Consider the following 15,865-nt stretch of genomic DNA (forward strand, 5'->3'; position numbering starts at 1 on the left):
AAGAGCTGAGTTACTCCAAGGTAGATACTCTGATTTCTGTCTGAAACACAAATAGGAACACTTTAGAAGCTCTTCTCTATTAATCTCCTATCTTTGGATCTCATCTTCTCTGATGGTCCTTTTCCCTGAGACATGACTTCCTTCGAGATCTAACAAAAGTCCCCATAAAAAGAGGTGCAGCAAACATTTGAAATTTCTGGAATCCAACTCTTCAGATGGAAAAGCACACATTCAGTCAAAAGAAATGGAACAGTGAGATCTAGCTGTGATAAACCATCAAAACCTGTTTTTCAGATACAGTCTGTGTAAATACCCTTCATCCACAGAACAAAGACAGTGTTAGTGATAGGAATACGTGCCTGAAATCCAACGCTGTCAAGGTTTTTTCCTCCCAGCACTGATAAGCTGGTGTGCATTCCTGTACAATCTACTTGGAAGATTCAAATTACACAGTGTTTGCTAAACCTGACACTTGGCCAAAGAAGTACTTAACAGAACTAATACAGGGACCAGTGATCAAATGACAGAGTCTTGAAAAAGTGTCATTATCTATTTGGTGAGTGACAATTTAAGCCTCAGTTTGCTGCTGGTCTCTTTTGAAGCACTGAGGCTCCAAAAACATAGTTCATAACCTGACCATATCCTAAGAGCCATTAATTAATTGTTCATATAGGCATGGGATTTTAAAATACCACCCCCTTCAAGTTAAGTGAAAAAAAGTCTCCATTCCTTTGAAGCAAGGAAGTGTGTGACTAGCAGAAGGATAGTGTTGCTATTACATGGTGATAAGAAAGGGTCACCAGTGCAGAATCCATATAACGTGTGTGAATTTTTATGAGAAATAAACATTTTGATATTGAAGAAAAGATTGACTATGGGTAGCAAATGTGGCTCTATAATACTGTCCTTTGTTTTGTCACCAAGATCAGAAAAAGGGTGAATTTATGATCAGTCAAAATGCAGGAAGAATCTGTAATTCTCTGCCATTCACTCACAGTGATTAGGATCTGCTTTGTGCAGCTGACTTCCAATCATAGGATATTTCTGTATGTATGGAAGCAAGGAATATTCCTCTGTAAACTCTCCCATTCCGATTTTTTCTAGTCTAAAATCACATGCAACACTAGAACTAAGCCAGAGAAAGCATAATTCAACCTTCACAGCAGGTTTCGTGCTAAGCTGCAGCAGGAACAAAACTTTACTGTCCAATAAGCAGTACTTTCCCTTATGAGTTCCTCTTAAATCTAAACCAGGAGGGTTTTTAGTGTTTTTTTGGTGTGTTTGGTGTTGGGGTTGTTGGCCTTTTTTTTAATTTTGGGTGGTTTTTTTGGCAGTGGAGGGGGGAAGCTAGAAGAGGCAGAGAAAATCTTCAACTGAAATCAGCATACCTCTTTCTTAAGGCCCTACAAATGCTGGCATGACAAACTTGCAGTGTGATGTGCTCCTTGTATCTGCAATACTACTGCTGTGCCCTCCTTTATCTCAGTTGCTGAAATTTGTCATTACTCTGATCCTCCTGGAAATGTGGAGAGCAGGCTGAGGGATTGCCTCCCTCACCTCCTGTCATCAGCACTGATTTGTAGACCCCCATCTGCCTATCAAGGAGCCGCCTCCCTCTCATAGCCAAGACAGAACGCTGTCTTGGACAACAAGCCAGATGCATTTTAGGTTTTTTTCTCCTCCTGTCATGCAGCTTTTTAGGTTAGCTGCTAAAAAAATTATGTAGCCATCAGATATATTATTTGACTTATAATCTTTTTCCCCCTCTATAAAGTATTTTCGTTATGCTATTTTGTGGCATTTTGAATATGGCACAAGTGAACCTCAAATAATGTAACCAATGTCCTGTCTCCACAGTGCCCCACTGCAGAGCATGGGGAAATACTGCAGAGTTTTTTATTTTGAAAATAATTCCACTTCAGTGGTGCAATACCTATTTCATCAGCTCAAGGGCTACTCTTGCTCTGGATGTTAGCTCAGGGGTGTCAGCTCAGGCTGCCCCTACTCGGTCAGAGGCTGGGAGTTCAAAACACAGAGAGACACTTCCCTCTGCTGGGCATGTTTATAAACCAGTGCAAAATAAATGTTTAAAAATAGACAAGTGGTCTCCTTCTGTGTTTGACCCTGCAAGGTCCAGGTAAATAACCACAGCATTCTTGTTTGTGCATCTAAATGTAGATGTTCCCACGTGCCTCTGGAGGCACCTGCCTTTCTCCATTGGCTCAATAAGGAATCAAGCTCACTGACATTATCTATTGTAGCTGGATGCCTCATGTGGGTAGCAAGCACCATCCTGTTGCTCCCAAATAGCTGGAGGCCAGCATCATCAGAAATTCCAAGCCTTTATAAATATCAACGAAAAATGTTACTGGTTCACATGATTATTTGCAAGCATAGGGTGGATGCTGAATTTGTCTCAGAAATATAAAGCCCTGTGCTCTAGGTCACTATATTGAGGGGAATACTGGGAAACTGGGCCATGATTTGTAGTATATGTCACAGGTTATGAGGAAAAAGAGTTGAAAGGTTGGATTTTGGACAATTTGCAAATCACTCCTGGAAAACTATATAAACTGCTCTCTCTGGACCTCCTGTTTATTTGGTAGGCAATTGATTAATATACAAATTAGGATGGGGTAGTTCAGCATTTAGTCAGGTGTTAGGTATTGATATTTTCTTGAATGGCAGTTAATCTTGTGCTGAACAAAAACAGTTAAGGGAGTCAAAAAGTGTTTGCAAGGAAACAACCGGTTAAAGACTGAAAGGGTTTTCAGACCACTGTATAATTTTGGCATATTTTTTCAGTAGAAGAATTTACACTGCTGTTCATGTAAGAAGAGTTTGGATGATGTAGCAGTTGAGCAGCTGTGATTCACTGTATTTCTCCATACTCAATGAATTTTTTTTTTCATGGTGTCAGTTTATTTCATAAAGGTCATATTTTCCAGACTGACAGGGGATTTTGATATAGTATAAGGACTTACATTTTTATGAGTGCTCAAGAACTTTTATTGGCCATTTTGTAAAGAAGTTGAGTATGCTTCAGCAAATATTATGGTTCACAGATGGAAGAAATATGCAGGCAATAGAAAGGAATCAGACTCGCCATTTTATGTTGATTATTTAGCTAGTCCTATGTTCCAGCAACATTCTGCAATCCAAATTGACTATTTTATGAACATTGTTTCACAAATTAAAACACTACCCTAAAATAGCATAGATTTTTATCATGCCTATTCATTTTGCCTTTATTGCAGTATCATCTGTCAAGGAAAATGTTCTGTTTTATTGAGTTACACCTACATTTGAGACTCTATTTCATTATGCTATTACCAGAAAAAACACTATCCTCACTGTTTTTAAGAAGCTGTTTGTCATTTCAATATCACCCACAATTTCTCATGTTCCTAAAAATATTGAACTGCAGTTCTGCTGGATTGCTGTTGGTTTCCTTCCCCACAGGTTGCTTCAGTCCTCAACCCACAATTATTTAATATAACCACATTAAAAATCAGGTTCCCTGTGTATCTTAAACACTAATAGATGGATCTGATCCTTTTTTGTCTGTTTATTGACAGCTGTAGAGTTTCCCCATCTTCGACTTTCTATAATCATAGTCAAATTGAGAAAAATTTATAAATTTATCTAAATTAATAGACAATTATTATTTTGTATTACTCACATACTTGTATGGTAACCCCAGATAGCAACAAGATGTCTAGAAATGCCACCTAAGCAGAGAAAGTAATTATGTACAGTCAGGTTGGCTGCCAAGTAGCTCTTGTATGGTCTTGGCATATGATCCTTGAGTATCAGAAGAGTTAGGATATATGGCACCTTAACTCTTGGAGAAAAGCGTATCTCCTGAGCACGTGATTGCGTAGAGCAGCAGATTGGTTCTCAAAAAATATTTTCACAGCAAGGGAAAGAAGCCTGTGGGGTAATTTTACCTTTAGAATAAAAACTGCTGCAGATAAGGAATTGTAAGTACAAGTTGCTACTAATTCTCTCTCGCTTTGCAACCAACCAATCTCTTAGGAATCCCCATTCCTCCAGCTAAGCATTTTTTTCCTGTCTTTTTTGTAACAGGCTACCTGGCTGTAAGACTACAGCACTAGATGCAACTGAACACTGTAATGAAATAAAATCCATCTGCTAATGCTTGACTTGGTACTTTTAACACATCCCTTGACTTTTATTATCAAGAAACATTGGATTTTGCATTAATTATTAACAGTTTGCCTTATGTTTTTCAGGTACTTTCACTTGGTTGCAGTCTTGCACTTCTCAGCTTTCACTGTTTTTAAGTGAGTCACAGTGGGGACATTTAATTCTGAATAGACTCTTCTCAGCATGCTGGAAATAAGCACAGGAAAGCATCCTCTTAAATCCTCCTATTTTTCCCAATATCCTTGAACTTAATAGAATATCATTATACACATTTTAAAGACACCCTCTCTCACTGTGCTGTATTGAGACTGAGCAGCCTGTAAAAGATAAAAAAGACAAAACATGAAGAATTAATGAAAATTACCCCAAAGTATTGTACTTTTCATATCAGAAATAGTTCTGAACAGCAGCAAATACAGATCAGAAATTAGCTACCATCATACACTGCAAAAGAGGCAGATTGTCTCTCTTGACAAATAGCAATAATCTTTCTCTGCTCTGACAAATTTAGCAAATTAAATGAGTTAAACTCCTTACCTTCAATTTCTAAACTAGTCAGAAACATATTTATTTAGGTAAAGTATGGCTTAAGTATGCAGGAATAAATATAAAGCAGTGAAAAGAATGGCCTGAATTAGTCCTGAGGTGTATTCTATGTCATTCTATAGAAGACATATAAAGACATTAATAGAGAAAAAATAAGTGGAAAACATTTTACACTAATGACTAAAATCAGTGCTTTAGAACTCTGTAAAAAAATTCTAAGGTTTGTAAAATGTTGCTATCTGGGAAGTTTTTCAAATTAATTTATTGGTAGCATGATAAAATTCCTGTGTTTTATTTCACTGATTAAGTCCTTCTGAGTTCTTTCCTAAGAAGGCAAAGTTTTGATTGCATTCCTTGAGTAACGTAATTACACCAGATTAGATTAGAATTTAGATGCCAGCACCCAACCTTGCAATGTGGAGAGCTGCTTTAAGCAGATTTCAATTCCTTCACAGAATTGTTTTGTGTGTCTCATGTCAATATACAACACACATGCCTGTCCTCTCCAAAGGTAAAAATCAGTTTCACCATGGTAAACATGTTAAGGAGGAGAACCCAATTTTAAAAAAATACATCATAAATTCCATCTGAATTAAAAAGCCAGAAAGGCGCTGAAACAGTACTTGAAATAATGTTTTTAAAGTGAGGCCTTTATACATTTAAATTGGATGGCTGCAATGCAGATAGGCAGGCTTGTTCAGATTTGTTGCTTGTTAAGCAACATTAGCTCATCTCACCCAGACTAATGCTTATTGTCTAATGAATAACATCACTAGAACATTTATACAGACCTGTCATTATTGAAGAAAGGGAAACTTATTTTTAGTATAAGTAAACATATGAATGAGAGATTTCCAGGTAATGAAGCAGTGGATGAGAAAAAGTAGGAAAGATTTTTGGTTTAAACACTTTAATACCTGATAAAATTTTGTATCCTGACACAAAGCCGTAGCTCTGAACTAGAAGATTGTTGACCCAGTCTGTACAGTCTCAGGATAGCACCAGAGAGCTGACCTAACCCACCATGCACAGCCAAACCCTGCCTAGCACACCTTGACATGACTAAACCATTTTGCAAACATGACAGCAGGAGAACTTTCCCCACCTTCCTGTTCAGCCTCCTCTTACTGTTGGCAGCAGTGCAGGATTTGGGAGAGACTTCAGATCTCCTGCAAATCACAAATGCATCCACACAGCACATGCTCCTCCTCCTCATGCAAGGGGTACTGAAGATGGATGATCAGGTGTCACCATCACTTTAATATGGAGCTGTCTGCTCTGTGGTGCACTCTGGAGGTACTTTTAAGTCTCAAAATACTTTAGAGCTCTTACAAAAGGTTGAGATTTATGAAGTTGTGTGATGTGGAGTCATTTTGTTGACTGATGAAAGTCCTGTGGTTTGTCACAACTGAAATTATTGCAACTCTGTCAGTATTAACTGCGGAGATTTTGACATTTACCAGTGTAGTTGGCAGATTCAGTAAGCTTGTGGCTAAATTATTTCAATTATTTCTATTACTACTGAGTCAATCATTCTGAGATGTTTTGTTGAGATGAAGAAACCTCCCACTCTGATATGGAAAAATAAAAATATCTTTTTGTTTGCCTGAAAGCAAATTTAATATTCTGGCACGCAGATATCTATTCATGGCTGTTGTTTTACACACTGCATGATAACTTGTTTAATTTTTAAAAATAACACTTGATTCAACCTGAGAATACTGATTAGATCTCAGCATTTGTCACCAGAATGCATACAGAAGTAATTCACTACCTGTTATTAAAAGGTATGTCAATTCCTAACATACAGAAAAAAATCTGAATGTTTAGGTTTAGGGACCTCCTTTATATGTTACTTGTAACCTTTTGGATAAATGTCCTAGTCTTAAATTTGCTACGGTATAGGTTTACTTGTATTTCTTTAAAATACAAAATATGGAAATTTTTAAGTTCATATTCAAAAATATACACTAAAATTTCAGTTTCAGGATCTTTTCTGGTTGATGAAAGCAAAAAGGCATCACAGGACAAGTCAAGGCAGTATTCAAGTAAAGATTGTAAATGACAAGAATAACTCTGGAAACTGAATTTGCTAGGTAATTAACACATTCTATGACAATTCACTAAAGCATATCAAGACCACTCTCTGCCTGTGTTCTTTTTATGTCTTGAGAAGAATATAAAAAGAAACTGGAGATCAAATTTAATTATCACTTCTTCATGTTTGAACTGATTAGCATTTGCAGATTTCCACATGGATTCTCTTTTGTAACAGAAACATTTGAGCTATGATAATATCATAGAGGTCAAAGTGCCTTTAAAGTAGTCCAAACGAGAACCAAATCTTATTTTTATTCCTTCTGGTTTAAGCTGTTGACAGTAATTGAATTAGTATTGAATATTCAAATTATTAAAGCACATCTGTATTGGTATTAACTTGGCTTCTAAAATACTACTGAGTAATGTTTGTGGATGAATGATGACAGCTTTTCAACAATTTTATTTCTCCTGTGATCAGCTCTTCAGAAAAAAAAAAAAGTAGAATATAAGGACAGTAAATTGATGCCAATCAATTGGCCAGTCAGCCAGTGATGGCTGAATTGTGTTTGTCTTGGCATCAGTGCATGCAGAAGATGTTCAGCATCAAAGTCTGGGGGAGAAACTTCTGCATTCATCTGTAATTGCTCTACCAGAAGTAGGTGTTGCAATGCTGGGTCAAAATCACCTTTCTGGATTCATCTTGCAGTGCATCAGTTTATAAAAAAATATTATTAAATGGTAATAGTATTTGGAGGATAATTTCTACCTTCCACTGATTTAATACCATTTGTTTTCACAAAATACATGTGACATATCCATGTAAATTTTCACACAATAATGAGGGCAAACATGAATCTCTAAACCTTTGTTGTCTATAGGCATCTTTCAGAATTAAAATGTTTGATCTTCTGAGGCTTCATTCTCTTTGCAGATCCTGCTGGTCTTATCTGGGGATGTGTGTTCCCCATGCAGTGGCAATTTCACAGCTTTACAGAGTGAGTACATGTGCTTCCATGACCTGTAAATGTGCAAGAGTGCTTTGGGCAATGATTGCAGATGTGTTTTCATTCCAATAGCATCTATTCTTGTATTAAAATTTGTGCCTGAGATTCGGCTTTGTGGCATTTGCTGATACAGAATCTTAATCTGTGGATATAGGCTGAGTGAAGACATTTTGCTGTAGTAGGGTATGGGAACAGCTTCATTAAGGAAATAATTATAAGGGCCAAGATTTCTGTGCATGAAACAGTTTTGTGGTCTACATTTTAGGTGTTTTATAGAAGGCTTATACAAAGGGCCCTGATTTTCAAAGAGGAATAAGGAGGATTGACTAAGTCCTCTTGAAAAGAGTCTTTGGCAGTCTTTGAAGACAGACTTGTAAACATGAGAAGTAAAAGGCAAGATGTTAAAATTTCATAGAGAAATAGATCAGTGCTAAATAAATACCTTCATTCTTCCTTACAACTGCTTCTTCTGGCATAGTGACTTTAAAACAGAATTGCATGAAAATGACTCTAAATATTAACCTAATAATATGTGTACTATTGGATGTATACTGCTGTATGCACATGTTATAAAAACAGCTTTCTACAAATAATAATAAAAGAATTCATTTTAGTTTGAACATTTTTTGAGAAATCCATCCCACAAAGTTCAAGATTTTCAGCATTATTGACTGCTGCACATATTTTCTCACATTATCTTTTGAGGACCCCAGGTGTGCTTTCTATTTCTATCAGTTTCATTAATACTCAGACACACACAGCCTTCTCTGCAACCCAGTTTTACTCTGACTTTTAAAATGTCTCTCACAATTATCCTGTTTATTGTTCTACTCAAGACCTATATTGTTATTTGCTCTCTGATACAAGACTGATTTGGATCAGGTTATATATTTGGATCAGTTTTTTGAGACAGTCTCATTGTCTTCCATGACTAATGAGGTGAGGCAGGGGAACATTGCTTGGTTTTGGATTTAATGATCAGACATGCTTTGGAACACATAAAAATAAGGTTTGCTTCACCTGTTGTGGATGAAACAGAGCCATGACCTTCAGGTGCTGAAGAAAGGCTCAGGTTTCCCCATCAAAAGGAACCCCACAATGAAGTACTATAAGATTTTCCTGGGGAGATTAGAGAACATCAGTCACCAGAGGTCTGCAGAGCAGGCTGTGTTTTCTCCTCAGAACTGTTTATTTTCAGGAAAACCACTGGATTTGTAGATTAAGGTATAGAGAATCGTCCATGGCAGGAGACAGAGAACAGCATAGGTCATCTTTTTGATTTTGCCTCAACATCAGAGGGAGTCAGACTGCAAACATTTCAAAGTGGAGGGAGCCTATAACAAAACTTGACCCATCCCCTCTCCGTAACAAGAGTCTCAACCTCAGAAAAATCAGGGAAAAACAAATGCAAGACTAATTCCTCACTTGTAAATATCCCTGTTTGAAGAAATGGGATATTTAGTCTCTGTCAAGGCACAGTTATATTTCACAGAGACAGCTTTAGTCCATCTGTCTGGGGGAGAGGATTGTAAAAGAGTTGGGACTTCATATGTGACAAAGGATAAGCTAGTTTTAAATTCCATTTAGTACTCATGTCAAACATATAAAAAGCCTTATGCTCTTAAATATGCAGGGGTGACCATAGTAATGATCCCATTAAACATCTGATAAAAAGGGAATAAGGACCTCTAGACTAAACCAAAATAAATGTTACTGAGCACTGGTTTCCCTGCTTTAGCTTCAATTTTTTTTCCAGCCTAGAAGTGCACAACACTCTAATCAGTCATCACATCTTGCACTGTGATGCCTCACCTTTTTATGTTTCTTGTTTTAAACTATATTGAAGGTACAAGCTGTCTTCTACAAAGGCAGCTGTTCCTAAACCTCGGGGAGAAAAGGGAGAGCTCCCTGCTATGTGCCATCTCTGCTGAGAAGCATGCTGACCCCAATATCTATGGCATTAAAAGATGAAAACATCCTTTTGAGTTTGGTTTCTGTATTTCCCCTCAGGAGCCTGAGTTGAGCTTTTTGCCTTCCCTGGAAAACAAAGGGGTTTGGATGCCTGAAGGGGGCCTGGCTCCTCCCTGGCTCCCTGACCTGAGCACAGGCAGGCCCCGGCCGGGATTCGGGTCTCACGCCATCCCTCATCAGGGTCAGATCGCACAGCGCCTTTGTCTCCCGTTAACTCTTACTCCTCTGGAGGCCGGACAAGCTCAGGCTGCTGGAAGCTGGTGAAACCTTTCCTTTATGACAGGGAGTACACCAGCCAAGTGTGTGAAATAAAATATTGCTTAAGTGTTCAAATAGAACAGGAGAGAATGAACAAAGTTTGAAATGAACTGCCAGTAAACATTTATTCTTAACAGATGTAATAAAATCAGGAAATAGCCAAGTGATACTCAGGTCCTGTCTGGCCCACACAGGCTGGATGTGATTCTCTCACTCCAGGTCCACAAAAATATAATAATATATAATTATAATAATATATAATTATATAGAAAATATTTATGAATTATCACAGCAAAGATCCAAAATGAGCACAGCTGTATTGCAGCAAGGCTTTGCTGAGTTATGCTGGTTACAGTCTTGGCTGTGACAATAGTATATAATATGAAACACAGCATTCAGATTTGGGGAGATAAATTAGATTTGACTTTAAATTATTGAAGTAGTCCTAATTTAAATATTTCACGAGAAAAAAAGATTATGGGTCTACATAATTCTATAATAAATTTCTGTAATAAATCTACACACAACTTTTTTCTAACTTCACTACTGAGGTTAAAGTGCTTAAGGAAAAAGCATCATTTTAATAATCTTTCCCGAATGGGATTACATTTGATTCAAGTAATCATAGTGATCATCCCTGCCCTTAGGGTGCAAAGCAGATTCACACTACACAGCAATACCAATGTCTAAATGAGTACAATCTTCCCAAATGGGATTACACTTGATTCAAGTAATCATAGTGATCATCAAAGACCCTGCACTTAGGGTGCAAAGCACATTCACAGTACATTGCAATACCAATGTCTAAATGAGTACAATTCTGTCATTCCATACTCACAGGGCCCCGTAAGCATATAAGTTCATAATGGGCATTAACTTTATCATTATTCAGCAAAACATTTGCATGTGCAGTGTTCTCTATATAAGAGGGGCAACTCTGATGCCTGAATGGTTCCCCAGAAGTAGTTTTGAAATTCATTCAAAGGAATGGACCTGCCAGGTCTGGCAAGTGACATCCCTGCGCATGGTGTGGCACTTGGAACCAGATGATCATGAAAGCCCCTTTCAACCCAAGCCTTTTCATAATTCAATGAATTGTGTAAAACCTGATAGCTGGGCATGATTTCACTGAGACAATTTATAAATTTAGCAGGACAATTTCATAATCTGCCTTTTTGTACCTGAATATTCCCTATTTCCTCTTCCCTCTGTTGGGGGAGATACAGAAGGTACTAGGATGTTTAGAGTTTAGAGCATCTATTGCGAAAACCTTTGCCATTATATAGAAACCAATAGAGAATATGAAATGAAACAACTCATCCATGCTCCTTTTTTTTTTTAATTTATGATATTTTGACTTCAAACTAGAATTGAAATTGTTCCTTTTTTATGTATTTACTGCAAGTAATCAACATATAATCTCTGCATTTAATATTTTAGGGGTTTTGGATTCATAAACTTATAGCTTGGAATATATTTAATTTGAGAATCAGACTGGTATGAAGAAGATTGCTTTATTGTTTTGTTTTGTGAACAGAAATTTCAAGTATTTCAAACAAAATGACCATTTCCTCTGCACAATCATTATCAGAACAATCCAACAGAGTGTGCTCATGTACTGTGAGAGCTGAAGCTACTTTTAGTTAAAAGACGTTTTTCCTATCCCTTCTTCTTCCTCTTTAAAAATAATTAGCTGTGAAAGCTGTATTCCTTGTCAAGATTTTCAATGACATATAACATCTCCAGAAGAAACAAGCATCATCTTACATAATTAAATGGAGGAAGAGAGGGAATTCTAGATGAGAACAGTGGGAGTAAAACTTTCTCACAGAAAGTCAGTATTTAACAGCAATAGCACAGGGACACCAAGCTTTTTGTGTTAGTAAAAGTATTGAGCTGTGCCCTGGTGGTTAACCCCAGGGCCATCTTGTGCACGGCACTATACTTTTAGAGAGGTGATCTGCTGTGAGGCTGGAGGAGCTGAGAGTGGCGTCTGGGGAATGGCAGAGCTGAAATGGATTCTTCTGCTGGGGGATGCTTGCAAAAGGTTCTGCTGGATAACGTTGCAATGTTAAGATATGCAGAAGTTATTGCAGCCCAGATCATTTTTTGCCAATAAAAACTGGATTTGTGTGGGATAGATCCCCAAAGACAACAGCTAATATTGGACATTGGAGACAGCACAAGAACGAGATGCAGATGCATAACCTTCCTCATAATAAATCTTCTGCAAAGCTGGAGTAGTTTCCTGTTCTGTTTATAGAAACACTTTAAACCTTTAATACCAAAATCTGCTCTCTGAATAAAAGTGATAAAATAAAGATTGCTCAATATGGGCAGGAACAGGGCATGTTTGATGCAATCCAGCATACATCTGTGTCCATGAGGGCTTAATATTTTGAAAAAGGCAGACATGGGCATTTGAAAGTCAGTGCTACACAGGAAGGAAGGGGTATGCTGTACTGTTAAAGTGAGAAAACTTTGGACTTTGTTTGCTACCTCAGTTGTCAATTATCAGCTGTGAAATAGCTCAGACCAACAAACAGGTTACCACTGGATGGGAAGTTAATGAACATTTTCATAGTTTGATGCCTTAGCCCACAGCAAATTCAAGAAGCTTAGAGAAATCTGAAGTGCATGAAACAGCAGAGAGAGCTGATTTTGTGAAGGGATGCTGCACGGTTACTCCCTCAGGGAAGTAATTTATTCTGTGCCTCAAAACCCAAACTCAAATAAGAATATTGTTGTTGCTCTGAAGGTTGTCAAAAGATGAAGTTCATTGCTGATTAAAATTAGCAGTCATTTCATTGCCATCATTAATATTGTAATGATACCCAGTTATGTAGATTATTGCCATCTCCATCATAATGCCACAGCATTGCTGTTTAATAAAATCACATCTGAGAGGAAGTGGATACCTTGATCTGAAAATGTAATCCCAAAATCTCCACATGCTGCATGGTTCCATGTAACACATAGACAGACACACTCTGTTCCACTTGAAGAATCCTCAAAGACCTAAATCTGTGTGCTCTTGCAAAAGCATTCTGTGCGCCAAGCCTCCCCTGATCTCTCCCTGAAATATAATTACACTGGGATACCTCCCTACAGGTGAAGTCTTTCTCTTTGGAAAAATACTTGCAGCATTCTGGGACCTCTCTCATCCACACGCTGTGTAAAACTCAGCTCTGAGGATTAGCCTGCTTTGCCTTTCTCTTCTTCACAGTCACAGTCTTTCTTCCTGGCTCTAGTCTTTAGGTCACTTTACTGCATTTCAATTTTGCAAAACTGAGAACTCATATCAACTGAATATGAAACTCAAGTGTTTAGAAATGTCTTCTAGTGTAAGAACTTCAGACTTTGTAAGATATTACTACCTGATGTGGTTAGTTTTTGAATCCATCAGCATTAAGAACATATTCCTGCTAAAAATGTTGCCGCAATGCATCAAATGTAATCATAAACCTTTAGACATTCCCTGTTATAAATCAGAGAAGACATGTCTGGTGCAGTACGAGCATATTTGAAAAAAGCCAACTCTGAAGGATGTGAACAATGGAAAGATTTTATCCAGCTTTATTTGAAAATTCCCCATCACTGCCATTAGTATGATGATAAGAATGTAATGGATAAGATACATTCCTGAGTTTATTAATCTTCAAATCTTTTTCAGCACAGCTTCAAATTCAGCTTATATTCTTAAAATGAACAGTGATTTTATATGTCTTGGGTTTTGCCTAGTTTAAGATGTTTTCAAAAAGCAGGCTACTTAGAAACTACCTTTTGCCTCCCTTAGGAAATACAGCTCAAAAAATGAAAATACATTGCAAGAGGCCCATGATGTGTGAGGATGTAATAATTTCACTGCTGAATTTCATCTGTCTCATTTTCTGCAATAAGGAAATTCCTTCATATTTTGAACTAAGATTTCACAACTGTATGGGAGCTGACTTGATAGCAGAATTAACAGTGTCCTGTACCTATGCAAACATTTAGGGATAAAACAAAAAGAAACAAATCCCATGAAGCACAAAATTCTGAGGTTCACATATTAAACCTGTATTACTCTCTGACTTCCCTAAAAACAGGAGCTCAGCAAATGCCGCATTCATGCAGCCTGGTGTTTGATTTCCCCAGCTGTCCTTTTTCTTCTTTATGACTTTTGTATTCAAGCTTGTGCACATTCAACAAACAGGTACAAAGACTGTCTTACAGTAACATCCAGTTAGTCATAAGCTCTTTGTACATGGAAGCATTTTTACTTCTACAACCAGACAGGGAGTGAGTTGGTGTGTTAGCATTCTTGTCACTGGTACCAAATAATAGCTGGAACAGTTCTGCTGCAACAGGTTATGTCTTAAGGATCAATTTGTAATGCAGACTGCAAACCTGTCTGATTTATGAAGCAGCTGATTTCCTCAGGACCAGATCCTGTCAGACACATTAGTCTGGCCACAGTATGAGAAAAAAGTAGATTGTGCCCTTTAGACCCACAATGAATTATAAAACTCTCCAGCTTCTCACCAGAAACAACAGTGATGCGAGGAAAGGAGAGATAATTTGCTTTCATTGGTCTCACAAATGACAGCTCATATTTAGACATCTGGGGCAATTGTTTCCAAAATTAGGAGACTCATAATTGTTTCCAAAATTAGGAGACTTGTTTGTCTAAAATCAGCTAGTTCATCAATATTTAATTCAATACTGACAGTATTTCTGATATTCTTAGTTTAAATCGTGAGAAAATTCAGTTTCACTAAAACGTTCCAAAATTATTACTGCCAAAAAGGATTTTAGAATTCATTTTCAAGCAAATTTAAATATGACATGAAGCTGAAAATTATTGGAAGACATTGGAGCTGAAAGGGATGGATTTTTCAAAGACACAGGATATGGAAAAATGCAGGAGAGACATTTTCTCACTGAAGGTCAAATAAAACTGAATAGAACTAAGAGAAATGAGGGCTGCACAGAGACTGGCAAACACTCAGAAGTAACTTTGTGTCTGTAATATAATTACAAAATATATCACAGGGCAACAGTGACTCCCTGAGAGAGATGGACAGTATAGATTGGTTGTAATTATTGATTAAGGATCTCAGTCTTACTAATCATCAGGACTTTGAAAAACATGAGATGTACAGTATCTTTTTATCTAATTATACTAAAAATTATTAGAGGCAATTCTGTGAGCAGTGCAGAAGTGCTTTCAATCGGCACAAGTTGCACAGGCAATTTCCACTTAAAATAACATAAACTAAAAAGGTTTTTAATTTAAATTTCCTCTTGCAAAGGCTGGTTGCCAAAAAGCTCTTCTCACTATTGCTCAGCCATTGGTGGGTAATTTGTTCCAGACTCTTTCACCTTCTCTGGAAAGGATCTTTGTGTCAGCTATCTCCACATCTAGTTTTAAATCTTTCCAGTTTTGGGGAGGAGGGGATTAATTCTCTGGGTAAACACCTCAGAAGAGCATATGTATGACAGTCTTTCCCAATGTAGTTGCTCATATTTCCCCCATGACTGAATTATGCACATGTGGGTCCATATAAATAGAAGAGAGAGGAAGTGGAAAAATAGCCTCTTATTTCACTCTTTTTCAATATCTAGGGCTCAGAATTCATAAATACCGAAAGCTGCTGCTTCTGTCCTCATTAGTATCTCTGTCTGCAAAGTTAAGTATTTAAGGAAGTAGCTAGTAACCAGTCTTGCCAGAATCCTGGAACCAACTTTCTGTCAGTGTTGGGAGATCCAGCAGGGTTACTTGGATATGTATTTGTTTGAGATGATCATACATACAGAAATGTACACTGGTTTCACAGCATACTGAAAAATTGCCCACACCAGACATGGATTGTTTCTTCATGACCGGGCCTTGA

Source organism: Geospiza fortis, unplaced genomic scaffold (assembly GCF_000277835.1).
Source record: "Geospiza fortis unplaced genomic scaffold, GeoFor_1.0 scaffold194, whole genome shotgun sequence".
NCBI classification, from domain to species: Eukaryota; Metazoa; Chordata; class Aves; order Passeriformes; family Thraupidae; genus Geospiza; species Geospiza fortis.